This window comes from Euprymna scolopes, chromosome 16 (assembly GCF_053919585.1).
Source record: "Euprymna scolopes isolate OS-2025 chromosome 16, ASM5391958v1, whole genome shotgun sequence".
Taxonomy (NCBI): domain Eukaryota; kingdom Metazoa; phylum Mollusca; class Cephalopoda; order Sepiida; family Sepiolidae; genus Euprymna; species Euprymna scolopes.
The window spans coordinates 108,253,555-108,273,794 of record NC_136497.1 but is presented as its reverse complement, the minus strand read 5'-3'; the positions used below and the strand labels follow the sequence as shown (position 1 = coordinate 108,273,794).

The window sequence follows — 20,240 nt, the reverse complement described above, 5'->3', positions numbered from 1 at the left end:
GAATTTTAAATTGAAAATTAAGTGTTTTGCGCAGTTTTTTGCCGAACGAAAAAGAAATTAATATATATTTTTTTAAAAGGTTTTGTAATCAATTAATTTTTATGTCTAAATAATATTTACGATTAATTAAATAATTTAATTTTAAAAAGTATTTATAAATAGAATTTTACTTAAGACTTATAGTTTAGCAATATTGAACCGCATCAACCATGTGTGAATTGAACACAGTCAACAAAAAAAACATTCAAAAGAAAATGCATATTTGCATTTCATTATGCAAACTTTTATACATTGGTTTCAAAAATTAAATTCTATAAGTTTTTTTTGTTAACTACCGGTTGGTACAATTTACCGCCCCATCCCTTTATATTTTTTTCTTTTTGTCTTTTTTAGCGGATTATTTTCAATTAATTATCCAAATAAGTGACTAGCTTTAAAACAAAATTTAATAGTAAATTATTTGTTTACAGATAAACTGAATTTTCTAATATGGCCCAAAGTCCCAAAAAAGTCTTGCATGGAAACTTTTTGAAGTTGATGAAGATGATGAATTGAAAGCCATTTGCAAAGTCTGTCAAATTAAAATATCGCGAGGAATAAAACCATCTAACATGGCCACAACCAACATGTTAAAACATTTAACTATGAAGCATCCAAATAAATTGGAGGAGCAAAATAAAAAAGAAAAGGAACAAAAAATTACCAACTAGTCACTCAGAGCAGTTTTATTAGTGAGGGTCGAAATCGCAGTGTCTTTTTTTTTTTTTTTTTTTTTTGCCTACGTCACCATCTAGGTGTCACCAATTTTTTTTAACCCACCTTAACTTCAAAGAGTAAATACAATATATACAACTAAAAAAATAATTTTTAAAAATGCCGATTCTATTCATAAAAAATTCTTTTAACTAGAAATTAAAACTTAGGTAAAGATAGCTGACTGACAGCAACAGGAGCACTGGTTAACTACTGAACCACGTGGAAAGGTGTGTGTGGGGGGGGAGGGAATTAAATGATGATAATAAATTATGATAACCGTCTTTGAAAGGCACTAAACTCCTAAAATTTACTTCTTTAAAATTTTAGGCGGCACTCCCTGGCAATTTTAAAGCACTCTCTCTCTCTCAAAAAAAAAAAAAAAAAAAGATTTAATTTTTAAGTTTGGGAAAGATATATTTATTATAACCGAATTCCTGTATGAAGACTGGATCTACTTTATTGGACGTTAATTTGTGAGATAAGTAATTTTTCAATGTTTAATATGTTTTTAAAGTTTCAATTATCAATTAAATTTTTTTAATTGCGTTTATTTTTCAATTTATTTTTTTAAAAAACAGGGTTTTAAATGTATTTTTCAAGGTAACAAGCTTCGAAAGAAGTCTAATAAAAAAAAAAATCACTTAAGTTTTAATTACGACAACTCTGAGAATTTAATTATTAAAAAAATATTGAAATGTGACATTTTTTTATTTAACATTTCTATTAGTTCAATTAATTTTCTTTCAATAATTCATTTCAATCAACAAACTTCACCATTTTTTTTTTTTTTTTAATCTTTTTCTGTAATTTTGGTAATTATGTTTGCTCAATTTTATCTAGTATTTCATTTGTTTTTTATAGTGGTATCATTTTTATATGTGTTCCTTTGATATACCCTATTTCAAAATTAGTTTGGCTAAACTTATTCTTCACGTTAAAAACAACGTGTAAAAGCAATGAAAAAGTAAGAAAAAATAATAGGTGTTAACTACTCCTTGTGAATTATGGAGGTCTGAAGAATTGCCGTCACAAATACAACTATCAATAGCCAATCAAAAAATCGTTTTTGAAATTCCTTTAATTGTAACTTTTCGCTATACCTACCTTTTGGTATAAAACACAAAAACTTTTGATTAATGGTATTTCTCATATATGGTCGTTAACTTTGGAAAGGTTATTTTGTATCTACGGCGCCATGTCACGTGGTATATTGTTTTTTTTTTTTTCATTACGCACGTTCATTTATGAATTATTAAATTAAATATTTATCTTTTTTATATTTAATTAGTATATATTTTCTTTCTCTTCCGCTATATTTTTTTTATTTAATTCATTAAATCTGTTAATTATGAGGACCAAAATAATGAATCGTGTGTATTTATTCTCTAATTTTCTTGTTTTTGTTCTGTTATATAAATTCTATTTTATTTGTTTTTGCTCTGAAGGATAAATTCTATTTTCTTTGAGTTTTTTTTCTGTATTCCAATTAAGTAAAATAAATTTTCTCTAAAATAAATTTTGCTAATTTTTCCGTTTAGTTTACTATATAATAATTTTATTTAAACCAAAACACGACGGTGTAGACATAAAATATCTCTTCCAAAGTTAGGGAACATATTTGGGAACTACCGACCATAAGTATAAAACTACCTGGTATATTTCAAAACAATAATTCCCTAGGAATCAGAATCGGAATCGTACTTGATATCGGAATCATTAATCAATATTTTCCTGGAATCGGAATCAGAATCATATAAAAATTAGGAATCGTCCCAACACTACAAATCACTCATATTTGAGAACTAAGTGGAATCAACCAGTTCTATGAATACCACTGATTTCAGAGACTAAATGGAGGCATTCATACCATTGCTACGAACACGTTTCTCTCATATCACTTTAGTGGCTCTTGTATTCTTTATGATAAATACATATTATATTTATACACTTTACACTACTTGTGGTTTCTTTTGCACGAGTCCACAACAACTGGCTGATGAGGATTATTCAAGAACTTCCCGGATCAATCTACAACAATTTTTTTACAACTGGATGAGAAACATTCGGGCAAGGACTCACTCTAAAGAAACAGTCATTGGAAAACAACATTTGATGACCAAAAGGATTCAAGAAAAAGAACTCGCAGAAATTCGAAATAATTTTTTCCTACACTCAGGGAAAATTTGAAACTTCAAAAGTATTTCTTTTCAAAAGTTCAGTGAAAAACGGAAAAAATTACTGTCAACGTTTGGGAAAAAAACCATTCTTCGAGCGTAAAAATCCACAAACACGAGATAAAGAAGTCTTCGAAACAGAATGCCAAAAACTAATACGTCTTATGGTTAAAAGTTGGGAAAAGAAAAAAACTCACGTAAATGATTGTATATTTTATTTTATTGGCTAAAGCGAGTATTCGCACAAAAAAACATTGAGAGCATTGCCAAGGCTGCTGCAAGGAAGGTTGGCTCTCTCTACCGTGCTAGAAAACTACTTACACCTGACAGTATCCTATACCTCTATAAGGCCACCATTCGCCCATGTATGGAGTACTGTTGTCACATCTGGGCTGGTGCATCTGCTGCTTGTCTCTCGCTCCTGGACAGGGTTCAAAAGAGAGTCGCCAACCTGATAGGTCCTGAACTGTCATCTAGGCTTCAGCCTTTGTCCCATCGACAAGATGTTGCATCCCTCTGCCTGTTCTACAAATACTTCAATGGTGAATGCTCTGACGAACTGCAAACACTTGTACCTCCCCGACGTAACTACCCCCGACAAACCCGACAAGCTACTAAGTCTCATCCTTTTACAGTAGAGATCCCTAGCTGCAAGAAAGCCTTTTACTTCAATAGTTTCTTCCCCAGAACTGCGGGTCTTTGGAACTCCCTTCCGGGATTCTGCTTTCCCAACTGCACTGATATGCAGAAGTTCAAGTGTTAACAAACATCTTTCTACTCATCTCCCTTCATAATGACCCTGCTAATTAAGTCCCTGATAGTAGCCCCCTGCTTCAAAGTGGCACTGTGCCTTGTTTGGGGTGAAAATTGAATAAAAAAATTAAAAAAGACGTCGATTTTAATCCGATTAAAATAAACTTTTCTCTGGTCAAAGGACTGCATGTCGAAGAAGAAAAAAAGACGATTTCGCTAAGCACGACACAAATCAGGGGTTAACGAGAAAAGGATATTCTTTTTCACACAGAAATCAAAAAGAATAGCCAATATTAAATAAATACTATAAACTCTCTTTCATAGATAAATAACTAATTCTTAATTCTTTTTAAGGAAAAAAAAGGGGGAAAAAATGTGTAGGATCAACAAGGAATTGAACCCAGTACTTACACGTTATGAAAATTGAAAAATGGTATAAATACAAACGCTGAATTATTTTCTCAGGAAAATTGCCTCACAAGGAAATAAATATATGAAAGAAATATTCATTAAATAACCAAGTACGAATTTTGTAGAGGTTTTTTCTATAGAGTTGGTACTATAGGAAAAGGAAATCAACGAATTGTGTTGTTTCTGAAAAAACTCAAAAAAAAACAAAAAACAGAAATGGTGAAATTCTAACAATTAAAACTTGAAAGAATGTTCCGAGAAGAATAATTGGCAATACAGGAGAAGCACTTGGCAATACAGAAACAAAACAAGAAGAAGCAACTGACAATAAAAAAACAGATGGAAGAGAACCAGTTAAATTTAATGAAATATTTCGAGGAAAAACAGGAAAGAGAAAAGAAAGAAATGAATGAACAAATATTGGAATTGAAAAAATTACATTTAGAGTAACAAAACCAGTCAAATAAAAAAAATGGATTTGATAATGCAAATTTTAATGAATAAGGACAGCGGAGAGGAAACCAGCACGGCTTTTTCCCAAAATGCAACCTGGTGAGCTACTGATACATTTCACTATGGTCCTCAGAATTACCTAACATCTGAACACCTTTTCAAGGTGGATTGAAGTGCATGGATGGATCAAAAGAAGGTTCCTTTATTGCTATGGAAGTTGGTGCATCCAAACATATCAAATTCGTGGACTATATTTTACCAAGAAAAACCAACAAATTGTTGTTGTTTGATGAGGCAGTCAAACTGTTAATGGGGTTATACTATCCAAAAAGAAGCCTTTTCCATAAAAGATAGAAATGTATGAATCTTACATGTAAGGAGAGTCAGGTCTATACGACTTTTGTGTCTATAGTTAATAAGCACTGAGACGATTTCAAGTTGTCAACATTAACGGCGGACAATTTCAAATACCTAATATTCACACAAGGTTTGATAGCCACAAAAGACGCTGATATAAGTTGTGCTCTAAATAGATTGGAATTAGAATGTGATTTGACGCTTCAGAAACTGGCTGAAGATTGTCAGCGGTTCGTGGCAATGAAGCAAGATTTCCGAAACATAGAGGAAGCAGGTATCGCTCACATTAAAAAAATATGCTTCAAAAATAATGGCCGCCCACCAGGAATTACCAACCAAGAGGCAAAAATAACCCTTCACAAAATTATCAGGATTGACAAAATCCGAGGACCCCTTGTAGCAAATGTGGAGGGCCTCATGGGTACAATGCACATCAGTAGCAAAGGCAAATAACATGTGACCTATGAAAGCAAGCAAAGCACAAGGCCTCATATTGCAGAGCAAAAGTAGCAAAAAAGAGCTTTAAAAAAAAATGAAAAAATGGACCCTTCACCAACAGAGAACATAAGAAAATATGTTACGGTGAGAATCAGAAATAAAGAAGTGAAACTGCAACTTGATTCAGGGTCAGATTTATTGATTAGAAATTTTCACACGTGGAAGAGAATACCGCAGAATACCACAGATGTGCTGACGGTTATATCTCACAGGATTAGTGAATCTCTTGACAAAGGCTTCCTTTCTAGGGCAATTGCTCTTGACATATCAAAGGCCTTCGACAAGGTATGGCATAAGGGTCTACTTCACAAGATTTCCAGCTACAGTATAACTGGAAATGTTTTCTCAATCATTAAATCATTTCTCTCCGATAGACTCATAAGAGTAGTGGTAGATGGACAAAAATCGGAGGCCTGCAATATAAATGCTGGAGTTCCTCAGGGGTCAATCCTAGGCCCAACTCTCTTCCTGATCTACATCAATGACCTCCCTAAACACATACTTAAATCATTCGTTGACATCTATGTTGATGACATGACCATCTACGGCAACACATCAAAGGCTGTAAATGACAAAGTTCTCTCTGATTTTCTCTCCTCTGATCTCGAGTGCGTGGTTCAGTGGGGGAAAATGTGGCTGGTTACCTTTAATGCATCCAAAACCAAACTCCTATCCTTACATAATCAACGCTCTGATCCCCATCTGGCATCAATTGTGATGGATGGCTCTCGTCTGGGTGAGGCTCTGTGTTTTGACAAGCTTCTGGGTTTGACCTTTACTCCTGATCTGAAATGGAATACGTACATCAAGTCTGTTGCCAAGGTCGCTGGAGAGATGGTGGGATCCTTCTACCGCTCCAGAAGATATCTCACTACTGATGCAATTCTCTATTTATATAAAAGCCAAGTACATCCAAGGATGGAATACTGTTGCCATATCTAGGCAGGAGCTGCTAAAAACAGCCTATCCTGCCTTGACAGAGTACAAAATAGACTTCGTGGCTTAGTGGGGGATGCCCTTTTCTCTACCCTGCAACCTCTCTCTCACAGAAGAGACGTTGCGAGCCTGTCCTTGTTTTATCGTTATTTCCATGGTAGGTGCTCGTCTGAACTCCAATCTCTGGTACCCCCTCGCCAATCTTTCACGAAAAACACCCGTCTAGCTGAATCCACTGTGAAAAATTTCCCCCACTCTATATCTGTGCCTAAATCAAAACACGGATTCCATGAACAAAGCTTCTTTCTTAGAACTGCACGCCTGTGGAACTCTGTTCCGTCTGCCTGCTTCCCACCGGACTACAACTTGGATGTGTTCAAGTCCAATGTTAACAAATTCCTAATGAACCGCCCCCTTAAGTAAACACTTCATCAAATCTCCACACTAACGTAATGTACTTGCAATAACCCTTATCCCTGAGTGGCTTCCGGGCCTTGATAAGTGGTGACCACTGTGTAAAAAAAAAAAAAAAAAAAAAAAAATAGGAAAGCCCACGATGATAAAGATGAATAAAATCACAAGATATATAATTGGTGAAAAAATAAATTTTGAGGGTGAGTTAATTATTAATGTGTCACTAAAAAGAACAACAAAAAGCTTAAAGCGTTTGTTCTAAGGAATGCAACAAATTTATTCGGGATCAATTGGATTCAAGAATTTGAATTATGGGACTCACCAAAGTCAAAAACCTAACGGCCGAAGCCGACAAATTCAAAAAAGATCTCAAAAATTTTTCCGAAGTGTATTCTCTGAAAAGCTTGGATGCTACACAAAAATAAAAGCAAGATTCGAATTGCTGGATGAAGCAAAACCAATATTCAAAAAGCCACGGAGTGTACCATTCGCTTCGAGGGACAAAATTGAAGAAGAATTGGAAAGACTAGTTAAAACTGGGATTTTAACCCCTATTAACTATAGTGAATGGGCAGCCCCCACTGCATACATAAAAAAAAATCTAAAGAGATTAGAGTATGCGCGGATTTCTCTACTGGATTGAATGCAGCACTCAAGGACCACCACTATCTGTTACCAAACCAAGACGAAGTATTCACTAAGTTAAATGGCGGAAAAAAATTTTCCAAGATAGATTTAAGCAAGGCACACCTACAAATATCAGTAGAGGAAGATAGCTTGTAACTTTTGTGTATCTCAACGCACAAAAAACTTTATAAATTCAATAGATTAGCATTTGGTATAAAAGTAGCACCTGCAATTTTCCAATAAGTAATTGATATTTTGCTAAGCTGTTTGGATTTTGCAATAGGCTATCTGGACGATATTCTTATATGTAGTCAAAATATTTAACAACATAGAGATCATGTATTTCAAGTGTTTGACAGAATAAAAAAATACGGCTTCACATTCAAGGAAGCAAAATGGGATTTTTTTTTTAACAAATTAAATACCTGGGTCCTATAATAGATAAGGATGGGAGGAAACCCGATCTGGATAGGTTCATGGCTATAAAAGACATGCCAGAGCCTCATAATGTACCTCTGGTGCTACCAGATCAGGCTGTCTACTGACTTCCTGAGATGAAACGCACCTACATAGATGTCTTTGTTTTTTTATTCCCTTTTGCAAAACTTAGTCATGTTCTGCGAAAACAAAAACAACATTCTCCTCCCCCTCCCCTCCCTCGTTTTCTTTTTCCTTCACCTCCTCACCTTTTTTTTTTTTTTTTTTTTTTTTTTTTTTTTGCCTAGTTGGTAGGGCGATAGAACATACCAACTGCCCCCCTGCAGAGGGTAAAAATCCTTCAATGGGACCACCAGTTGACCGTTGGTGGCAACCCGTAATGCATTAAGAACGGGATCCTGGTGGTTGAGTGGAACATGCCTAGGAAATAATAACATGATACTACAACACACCACTTTGGCCCTTACTAGGCTAGACGGGAGGTTGGATAGGCCCGATCCAATCAATCGGTTGGTCATGACAAGCACTAATTCAGACAATCCAAACAAAAACACACTAACACTCAACATAAACAATAAACTGAATTAATAAGCGATGGCTGAAGGGTCAATCAAGCTGGGAAAAAGGTAACCATCAGGAATAATAAAAATACAGGGAAATCCCATACTTGGGTGGGCATAACCATATATTGTGAATGCTTGGAAACCTCCCCATGTTTGAGTATACCAGCTATGTAGCCCTGGAGAACCGAGGCGAATGGGATTTACCCCCTCATAGTTCTTCCCCATAAGGGGCTCCGAGGAGGGTGGGGAGCATGGCTGATGAATTTTTCAAAAATTATTATGAATACCAAAAAATCCAAGAGACCACACACAGAAATTGACTCTGACAGCGACAATGAAGATACAAACTTTCCAAGATTCATCGTGCTAGAAGCAACGTCTAATATACCGTTAACTAAAATGTCACCCTTCATTATCCAAAAGGTAATATCAAGCAAAATAACACCAAAAAATGTCAAAAAATTAAGGAATGGTACCATATTGGTAGAAGTACTAAATAAAAAACAGGCCAAAACTCTACTTCAACTACAAAAATTGCATGAAACAAACATCAAAGCTTATCCACACCAAACACTAAACTACTCCAAAGGAGTCATAAAAAACCAGGAAATCTCCGTCTGCACAACAGAAGAAATCAAAATAGAACTAAAAAACCAAGGGGTCACAGATGTAAAAAGAATCACATTTAAAAAAAAAGGAGAGGTAATATATACAAACACTTATATATTAACATTCAATTATCCTCAAATACCAGAGACCATCAATATAGGTTATGAAAGAACGAAAATAGAACAATACATCCCAAAACCTTTACAATGCTACAACTGCCAAAAGTTTGGACATAATAAAGACCAATGTCTAAGATTCTTCACATGTGGAAACTGCAGTGAAAAAAACCCAGACCACGATGAAGAAGACTGTCCAAATAAAACCAAATGCACAAACTGTCAAGAAGAGCACCACTCTCACTCAAAACAGTGCAAAATATATAATCAAGAGAAGGAAATAATAACAATCAAATATCAAAAAAATATAACCTTCCAAGAAGCCCGCAAAGAAGTCACAAATCGCACCAAAAACTCATATGCCACAATAACCCAACAAGCAAACAAAATGTACAACTACAATGAACTAAACCTTGCTCCAGAAATTGCAAACCTAGCAAAAGAACTAAAGAACATACTTGAAGAATTAAAATCTTTTTTATCAGAACTGAAAATAAACTCCAACAGCCAAATAAAAGTCAGAAACGAACAACCCAGTATAAAAGAAAACGAAACAAAGGAAATCAGAAAAACTTCCATCAATATTGAGGAATCAATCCCTAAAGAAATGAAACCTCCTCAATTATCAAAACGTGAAAGATCCAAGTCACAAACAAGGACAAAAACAGATGTTAAAAATAAACACACAACAACAGAAAAAATGGAAATAGAACAGAACAACAAAAAAACTACCCCCCAAAAACAAAATGACAAACAAAAAACAGAATTAGTATTAATTGAAAATGAAAATAAATTTGAACTAGTTGAAACTGATAGCCAAAAAAGACAGTCAAGACAAAGTAAATCTAAAAGTCCCAGACCAAAACCCAAAAAAAGCCTCTCACCAGAAACAAGAAACAGACCATCCACTTCCAAAAGAAACACCCAAACTAACATCGAAACTATGGACGTAGACATAAACACCAACAGTCCAAAACCAAAAGAAAATATAAACCATGACTAACAAAATCCTACAGTGGAACATAAGAGGATTAAAAATTAATATCGAAGAAATGCAAATACTTATCAAATCCTTATGTCCTGCAATAATTTGCCTACAGGAAACACACTTAAAAGAAAATGACAAAATTAACATAAAACACTACTCAATATACAACCACATAAACAAATTATCATGCAAAGCCACCGGTGGATCATCAATACTGATAAACGAAAACATTCCACACAGCAAAGTGAACTTAAAAACAAATATGCAAGCCGTTGCAATAACTGCAACACTACAAAAAACAATAACCCTATGCTCACTCTATATACCACCAAATGAAACAATAAACGAAACTGAATTAAACAATATAATCAAACAACTACCTAAACCTTTTCTACTGTTGGGAGACTTCAATAGTCATAATATATGGTGGGGCAGTAAAAAAAACAACAAAAGAGGCCAAACCATAGAAAAAATAATTAACCAAAACGATCTATGCCTACTCAACAACAAAGAGAATACATATATGCACCCACCAACGGGAACCCTATCAGCAATCGATATAACACTATGTGACCCAACTATATACATGGATTATAGCTGGAGAACACATAAGGATGCATGCGGAAGTGACCACTTCCCAATCATAATAGAAAACGAGAATCCCAAGCCAGAAGACAAAACACCCCGCTGGAATTTACAAAAGGCAAATTGGGAAAATTTCCAAAATACATGTCAATACAGATTAATACCTGAAGCGAATCCTGACTTAGAACACATCACATATTTCAGCAACACCCTACTCACAATAGCCGAGGAGAACATACCAAAAAGTTCCACTACTACAAAATATAACAAACCCTGGTACAATAAAGAATGCAAAGAAGCTATAAGAGCCAGACGTGCGAACCTAAGGAAATTTAAAAACAGTCCAACGAAAGAAAATTTGGACACCTATAAAAACAGCAAAGCCAAAGCACGGAAAACTATCAAAGAATCAAAACGGAACTCGTGGAAAGATTATGTAACAAAAATTAATCAAAACACAAAACCCAAAAAAGTATGGGAGATGGTCAGAAAAATAGCAGGAAAAAATACAAAGAACCCTATTAAACACCTTATATGCGACAACACAAAGATTACCGACAAACAAAATATCGCAAATAAATTAGCAGAACAATTCTCAATGAACTCATCATCAAAAAACCAAAATAAAAAATTCCAAGCTATAAAGAAAAATGAAGAAAAAATAAAAATAAACTTCAAATCAAAAAATGAAGAAAACTACAATCAATTATTCAACAGTGCAGAACTAGAGGAGGCAATAAACAAATCTCCCGATACAGCAGTCGGCCCCGACGAGATCCATTATCAATTCCTCAAAAAACTACCAAAACCATCACTGGACTACTTATTACAAATTTACAATGAGATATGGATAACTAACAACATTCCAAAAAACTGGAAGCAGGCAACAGTAATCCCAATACCCAAACCAAAAAAAGACCATACAAACCCAACAAACTACCGACCCATTGCACTAACTAGTTGTTTGTGCAAAACTTTTGAAAGAATGATTAACGAAAGATTAAATTGGTACTTGGAAAGCAAAAATCTAATTACAGAAAGCCAGTCGGGTTTCAGGAAAAATAGAAGCCCCACCGATCACTTAATAAAACTGGAAACACGCATAAGAGAAGCATTTGCAAAAAAAGAACATCTAATAGCAATTTTTTTTGACATGCAAAAGGCGTATGACACCGCTTGGAAATACGGAATCCAAAAAGACCTGTATGAACTAGGACTTAGGGGTAGAATGCCAGAAATTATCAGAAATTTCTTAACAAATAGAAACTTCCAAGTACGGATGGACAACACTTATTCAGTCCAAAAAGATCAAGAAATGGGGGTCCCCCAAGGCAGTATCCTGTCTGTCACCCTCTTCAACATTAAAATAAACAATATCATAAAAAACATAGACCCAGGAATTGAAAATGCCCTATACGTGGACGACCTACTTATATACTACCAATCTAAATATATACAAACAGCCGAACGCAAACTACAACTCTGTCTGAATAAAATAAACAAATGGGCCATAGAAAATGGATTTACATTCTCAGAGGAAAAAACTAAATGCATCCACTTTTGCAAATTACGAAAATTCCACCACGACCCCAACCTGAAACTGGATAACAAGAACATCCCACTTACCGACCAACATAAATATTTAGGTATTATATTTGATAAAAAATTGAACTTTATACCGCATATAAAATATTTAAAAGCAAAATGCCAAAAGACAATGCAATTGATCAAAGTCCTAGCACACACCGATTGGGGTGCAGACAAAGTCACATTATTAAAATTATACCAAACTCTAATCAGATCTAAAATGGACTATGGATGCTTCATCTATGGAGCAGCAAGGAAGTCCTACATAAAAGAACTAAATACAATCCACCATCAAGGATTAAGATTAGCCTTGGGAGCATTTAGAACCTCTCCAGTAGAAAGCCTCTATATAGAGGCCCACGAGCCTCCACTGATTCTAAGACGACAGAAGTTAGCGCTACAATATTACCTAAAGCTGGTATCAAGTCCAACAAATCCTGCATATCAATGTACCCTTCACCCACAATACACACATCTCTTCAACAAGAAAGAAGATATCAAGCCCTACAGCCTCCGGATAAAAAACCTTCTCACAGAAGCCCAAATGGACATTACAAAAATACATAAATATAACAAATCAAAAACTCCACCCTGGATGATCAAACAACCACACATAATATTAAAATTAAATAAATATCCCAAAACGAAAACCCACCCATCAACCTTCCATGAAGAACTACTTATCATCCAGAATACATACAAAGAATATACACAAATTTACACTGACGGATCAAAAGATGGAGATAAAGTAGGATGCGCAGCCATCCACAAAAAAATAAAACTAAAGAAAAGGCTCCCAAACGAATCTTCTATTTTCAGCGCAGAAGCAACAGCCATAGATTTGGCACTGAATATAATAACCAATGATGACCATCAAAAATATATCATATTTACTGACTCACTTTCAATACTCATATCTCTAAAAGAAAAAAAAATGACAAATCCACTTATTACAAAATTGCTAAACAAAATAGATGCCATAACCATGAAAAAAAACATTATCTTTTGCTGGATACCAAGCCATATCGGCATATACATGAATGAACAAGCAGATAAGGCAGCAAAGGAAACTCTGCAACAAAACCACATAAGTGGAAAAATCCCCTATACAGACCTAAAGACTAAAATAAACACATTTTTGAAGAGAAAATGGCAAGAAAACTGGAGCTCATGCACCAAAAACAAACTATTCCAAATAACACCAAATATTGGAACGAGAGACACCAAAAAGTTAACAAGAAAGGAAGAGGTAGTAATGACCAGACTGCGAATAGGTCACACTCACATCACCCACTCACATCTACTAAAAGGGGAGGAGACACCAAACTGTATAACGTGTCAAGAACCCTACACAATACACCATATACTGACAAACTGCATTGACCTTGAACAAATCCGAACAAAGTATTACCAAGAAAAAAATCTGAAAACAATATTAAACAAGATTGATCCCCAAAAAATTATCAATTTTCTGAAAGAAACTAAAATATTCTCAAAAATATAAGGAAAGACCCCCCCCCCCCAAAAAAAAAAAAAAAAAACCTTAAGAAGAACAAACCAATATTTAACACAACATAACGAACCTTTCGGCATTAAATGACCCCAAAGTGGTTGATATGCCGTAAAACAAAACAAACAAACAAACATAATGTACCTACATTGCAGAGTTTTTTTAGAGCTCACAAACTATTATCAAACGTTCATTAAGAACATGCATGAATTGCACACACCATTGAATGTACTATTAAAAAAGGTCTACCAACTTACACAGCCAACAGACTACAAAGATGGGAGATCATTCTACTGAATTACGACTTCAGTATGAAATTTCTTACATTGGTGAAGTCACACAGACGGATTGTCTCGATTAATCCCAAAATAAAGACAACCACTGGAAAACACAGTAATAGCGTCACTACAAAGTGAAAATGACTATACACAAATACTGTGTAATATGATCAAGGAACTACCAGTGACTTTGGAGATATAATGAGGGAGACTGAAGAAGATAGTTTCATCAAAGAAATGAAACAAAAAATTCAATCGGATGAATCGGCGGCAGAAGTTTATTCTATGTACAATGAGGGACTGTTGTACCGAGAAAGAGTAGTAATCCTAAGAAAATCCTAAAGGATTTCCATGCGGGACACCCTGGGGCTACTCTAATGAAGACCTCATGAGGTCCTACATTTACTAGAAGAGTATGGACACTGATATAGAAGGCACAGTAAAGTGGTGTAAGGAATGTGCTTGGCTGCAAAAGCACCCCAATACGATTTAGTTTGTGGCCTAAAGCGGACCACCCATGGCAAAGAATACACGTAGATTACACAGGCCCACTGGATGGAAACTATTATTTAATAGTGGTAGACAGTTTTTCAAAATGGCCTGAGGTATTTTGATGTAAAAGTCCAACAACGGATTTTACAATCAGTGCTCTTCACGAATTGTACACTAGGTTTGGTGTGGTTGATTGTCTAGTGTCAGACAATAGCACTCAATTCACTTCAGCAGATTTTAAAAGCTTCTGCAAGGATTTCCAGGTTAACCACATAATGACACCAACCTATCATCCCCGATCGAATGGGCAGGCAGAGAAGTTTGTAGACACGCTGAAAAGACCCCTTAAGAAGCTAAAGGAACGCCCTCAGAAAAGGCGCTCCAGCAGTTGTTACAAGTTTACTGAATTACACTAAATGAAAGCACTCCATTGAAGATGTAACTGGCAGAGTTCACGAGGAAAATTAGGCCAGTCTTCAAGAAACTTTTGCCAAAACAGGTAAAACCGCCAAATACTATAGTTCCTAAAAAGAGGTATTTACCTGATGAAAAGGTATTTTTCCAGGTACATAAAATAATAGTATGATGTGGGAACCAGGAAAGGTCCAGAAAAGGATCGGGCGAATGGTTTACATTATCGAAGATCCAAGATTTACTCACAAGAAATATTTGAACTAAATTCAGAAACATATCACAGATGACAACCTCCTGTTGAACAGCAAGAGGTAATGGACCAGATATATGACACGTTTGACCTGGTAACACCACAAGTAGCTGGACAACGCTGGTCCTCCAGAAAAAGGAAAATAACCGACCCAATAGATATCAACCTCAGGAAAAAGAGCTATACGATCATTCCAGAGGAATGAAAAGTTTGGGAGAGGGGGTACAAATCACCCCTATTTGAGAACTAAGTGGAATCAATCAGTCCTACGAATACCACTGGTTTCAGAGACTAGATGGAGACATTCATACCATGTTTAACCGCATGCTACAAAGACATTCAATATCACTTTAGTAGCTCCTGTAGTCTTTACACTACTTATGGTTTCTTTCATTTGTGACCCCTAGCATGGGTCTACAACACATACAACATACAAATCTTTTTATAACTTTTATTTTTTAAAGAGAAAATATATCACATCATACAAACCTTTTTTATGAGTTTTATTTTCATAAAGATGAAATGTAGTATCACAACATACAAATCTTTTTATAACTTTGATTATTATAAAAATGAAACGTATCATACAACATACAAATCTTTTTATTACTTTTATTTTAATAAAGATGAAATGTAGTATCATATGACATAGAAAGTTTTTCATGTTTTTTTTATATAAAAAACTTTGCTATAGAGAGGCAAGCAAATAGCAAAGTTTTTTTATATAAAAAAATATTTATATATTTTATATAAAAAGGGCAATGTTAGATACAAGATAAGTTTTTCATATATAGTACAAAACTATATTTAAACAGATCACACAACTGAGCCTTGATATAATAAGCAGTTTACGACGATTCCACTCGGCATTCTAAATTCTTCCACCGGTTTCTAATGTAGGGAAAATCCTCTTCCCCACAAGATTTTTTGTCAAAACGTTATGTAAATATCTAAATGCCATCTGCAAAAAGAAAAACAAATTAATCTTGGACTAAATAACCTAACTCATTTTTATTATTATTTAAAAAATATATATAAATCTAAAGTTTGGTTTAAAACATTTTATTTCCACGATATAATAATATAACTCATTTTTATTATACAATTTTCATGATATAATCATATAACGTTTTTATTATTTAAAAATTTATATATCGATCCAAAGTTTGGTTTTAAAAGTTTTATCGCAATATTATTAGTTTAAAAAAAATATGCATGTATATAAAGTTTGGTTTAAAAAAGATTTCTTTTCACAATATTTGTTAACAGAGCCAATGTGTGTGCAAAGATGAAGACTGATGTTGAGGGAGAGATTCATCCGAAAAGTGTGATTGGTATCCGAAGTACGAAAAGTAAATAGTGAAATACTTATTTATGAAGGGCTTAAGTTCACTCTTATTTTTTAGTCAATAAGGAAAAATAACAGAGGGGAAAAAAACCTGTGAAAAATAGGCTACTTTGAATCAAATATCAATATGTGTGGCATATTGGGTTTGACATTTAAAAATTCGATAAAGTAGGTATGGCCATAATAAAGGGGGAATCTTTGATCCTCATAGCAAGTAATAACAATAAAAACTTGTAAAATAAAATAGATTCATATTACTTGTATTGCTTGTTCTCATTTTGAGTGTTATTAGTGCAATATTTCAGTCGACCATCTCCAAGGATCTTGGTTGTTGTTTGGAAAAAGAAAGGAGAAAAGTTAGTGGCTCCATAGATATTTTTGTATTCTTGGAGTTGGTCTGTTTTATGCCTGTGGCTTCATGTGCGAAAAAAAATTGGTTTACAAAGGGGAGGCAACACTAATAAAGATCAGCAGGGGATTATCTCCCTTCCATCGCTGAAATTTTAAGGGTGTACAATTGTTTTTCTAAAGGCTCACAAATGCTATTAATTTCTAAGCATGGTCTGCTTAGTAATTTTTTTTTTTATTTGTTTGAGTAAGTGTGTTATCTCCTTAAGTTGTCTGACCCTCCACCTTGTATCCCTGTCAATTATTTTGGCCTCATTCCTCAAAGGAAAATGTGTACCTTTTTCTTTACATATGTGATTAGCTAGTTCCGACTTTTCGACCTCCCCACATGCTTTACTTTTAAGGAGTGACCTTTGTATAGTTTTCCACATTTGCATGAAATCTCATATACAGTTGTTTGTCATGAGACTTTCAGGCAGGAGCTTGACTCATACTAGGTGTTTTTGAGAAGTCAAATCACTTTTGAATATTGTTTGATTTTTAAAAAGAAAAAATATGCAATCCATAGATTGCATAGTTTTTAAATTTTTTCGGACATGTCCTTTATGTATAGTGTGCAAGTTTTCCGGTATTGTTCTTTGGTGTTTCCTGGAACCGATGTAACGCTCTCTGGGTAGTCATTTCAGTGAAAGCTAAACTAACCGAAACTTTGCACAAATAACACTCAAGAAGAGAACTATAGTCTGATCCAAACAAGTGATATAAACAGCCCTCATCTAAAAAATTCAAAACTTTAAAATTGATTCATCGTAATTTTTGTTGTATTCTCAAGAAGTATTATAAAAATTTTCTTTTTTTATTTTGATGTCCTTAAAACTGGTGAATTTTCCAAAAAATTCTCTAAAAAGCTAAAAACGGGAAAAATAAAATCAAATGTTATTTCTACATATTTTGACATAAACAATGCAGTTTTTTAAATTCTCTCAAAAATCAAATTGATTTCGTTAATTTTTTTACAAACTTATTTTAAAAAACTTATTTAAAAACCTTATTTAAAAAAAACTTATTTAAAAAAAACTATATAAACTGAAATAAGATATTTACAAAAAAAATTCTTGTATTTTGACACCCACCTCCCTATCAAAAGTTTTGTTTTGTTTTTTTTTTTGGTGGAGGGGATTGGCATCTTACTTTTTTTTTTACATATTAAAATGTACTGGAATGATGAAATACATTTAATTTTGGGTCACAATCGTTGCTGATTTATGATATTTCTGAAAAAAAGAAGTTTGCTATCTGATCTGGGGGTTTCTCTTTCTTTCTATGAATAGCAGAACATAAATGGGCAGGTCATTCTTTGAAAGATACAGACAACAGATGAACAATAGAAAAAACAAAGAAGGCAATAAATATGGTGGAGAGTACCTCAACAGCCAATTGGGTCCTATTTGACTATACCTAGAGACAAAACAAGGTGGAAAGATACTATGGAAGGGGTTCCACTATCAACAGTAATCAAAAACTGTAATAATTGTGATGAATTAGATAAAAACCTGGCAAAATTGATGTTAGCAATGATTGTGATTCTTCCTGTATATAATATTTTGATTGCAGAAATTCCCCTCTGGATCAAATTAACAATTACATTAACAGATGTCACATACAAATTTATGTCTAAACTGTTACCTACTATCTTATGTAACTTTTGCACGCCGTGACATACACATTCAGTCATATTATTAAATAGAAAACCACCATCACAATCGCAACATTATAAGAGGAAGGAGTCCCTACTTTTCTCTCTCTATTTTTTTTTTACAAGGTAGTCACCACTTATCAAGGACTGGAAGCCACTTGGGAATAAGGGTTATTGTGTGTACAGTACGTTAGTGTTGGAGATCTGATAAAGTGTCTTACTTAAGAAGGCGGTTCATCAGGAATTTGTTTACATTGGACTTGAAGACATCCAGGTTGTAGTCAGGTGGGAAACAGGTAACTGGAACAGAGTTCCACAGGCGTGCACTTCTAAGAAAGAAGTTTTGTTCATGGAATCTACGTTTAGATTTTGGCACAGATAAGGAGTGGGGAAAAATTTTGACAGTGGTTTCAGCTAGGTGGGTGTTTATCGTGAAAGATTGGCGAGGGGGGACCAGAGATTGGAGTTCAGACGAGCACCCGCCATGGTAGTAATGATAAAACAAAGACAGGCTCGCAACGTCTCTCCTGTGGGAGAGAAAAGGGCATCACCCACTAGGCCACAAAGTCTATTTTGTACTCTGTCAAGGCAGGATAGGCTGTTTTTAGCAGCTCCTGCCCAGATGTGGCAGCAGTACTCCATCCTTGGACATACTTGGCTTTTATACAGATAGAGAATTGCATCAGGGGTGAGATATCTTCTGGAGCAGTAGAAGGATCCTACCATTTTTCCAGCGATCTTGGCAACTGACTTGATGTACGTATTCCATTTCAGGTCAGGGGTATGTACGTATTCCATTTCAGGTCAGAAGCTTATCAAAACATGGAGCTTCCCCTAGACGAGAGCCACCCATATCAATTAGTGCCAGATGGGGATCAGAGCGTTGATGATGTAAAGATAGGAGCTTGGTTTTAGATGCATTAAAAGTAACCAGCCACCTCCTCCCCCACTGTACCACGCACTCAAGATCAGAGGAGAGAGAATCTAAGAGAACTTTGTCATTTACGGCCTTTGATGTGTTGCCATAGATGGTCGTGTCATCAGCATAGATGTCAACAAATGATTTAAGTATGCGTTTTGGGAGATCATTGATGTATATCAGTAAGAAAGTTGGGCCTAGGATTGACCCCTGAGGGACTCCAGCATTAATATTGATGGCCTCTGATTTCTGCCCATCAACTACTACTCTTATGAGCCTATTGGAGAGAAATGATTTTATGATCGAGAAAACATTTCCAGTTATACCGTAGCTGGAAATCTTGTGAAGTAGACCCTTATGCCATACCTTATCGAAGGCCTTTTATATTTCAAGAGCAATTGCCCTAGAAAAGAAGCCTTTGTCAAGAGATTCACTAATCCTATGAGATATAACTGTTAGCACATCTGCTGTAGATCTGGTAGAACGGAAACCAGATTGCATTTCACTAAGAAGGTTATTTTTGCTGAGGTGGTTGACTTCTTCTTTATTTAATATGGATTCCAGCAGCTTACTCATGACACACAGGAAACTTAAGTATGGGGGCAAGTTCTAGTTGAAGCTTTTTCAGCACAATGATTGGAATGCCATCAGGGCCAGTTGCTTTACTGGAATAAAGGTTCTTGGCAACATCATCCACAGACATTTGTATGTTGCAGAGCA

At 34.8% G+C, this 20,240-nt stretch overlaps 1 protein-coding gene and 1 long non-coding RNA gene across 3 annotated transcripts in view; one reads left to right on the top strand and one right to left on the bottom strand.

The window, feature by feature from the left end:
• LOC145296043 (phosphatidylserine synthase 1-like) overlaps positions 1-20,240 on the top strand; it is a 357,209-nt gene that overhangs the window by 323,884 nt on the left and 13,085 nt on the right. The window lies entirely within an intron of this gene.
• On the bottom strand, positions 742-14,051 carry LOC145296041 (uncharacterized). Its single transcript, XR_013869946.1, has 2 exons — positions 13,920-14,051; positions 742-7,892 (listed from the first exon to the last, which is right to left on the bottom strand). It is a non-coding gene; the product is annotated as an uncharacterized LOC145296041 (long non-coding RNA).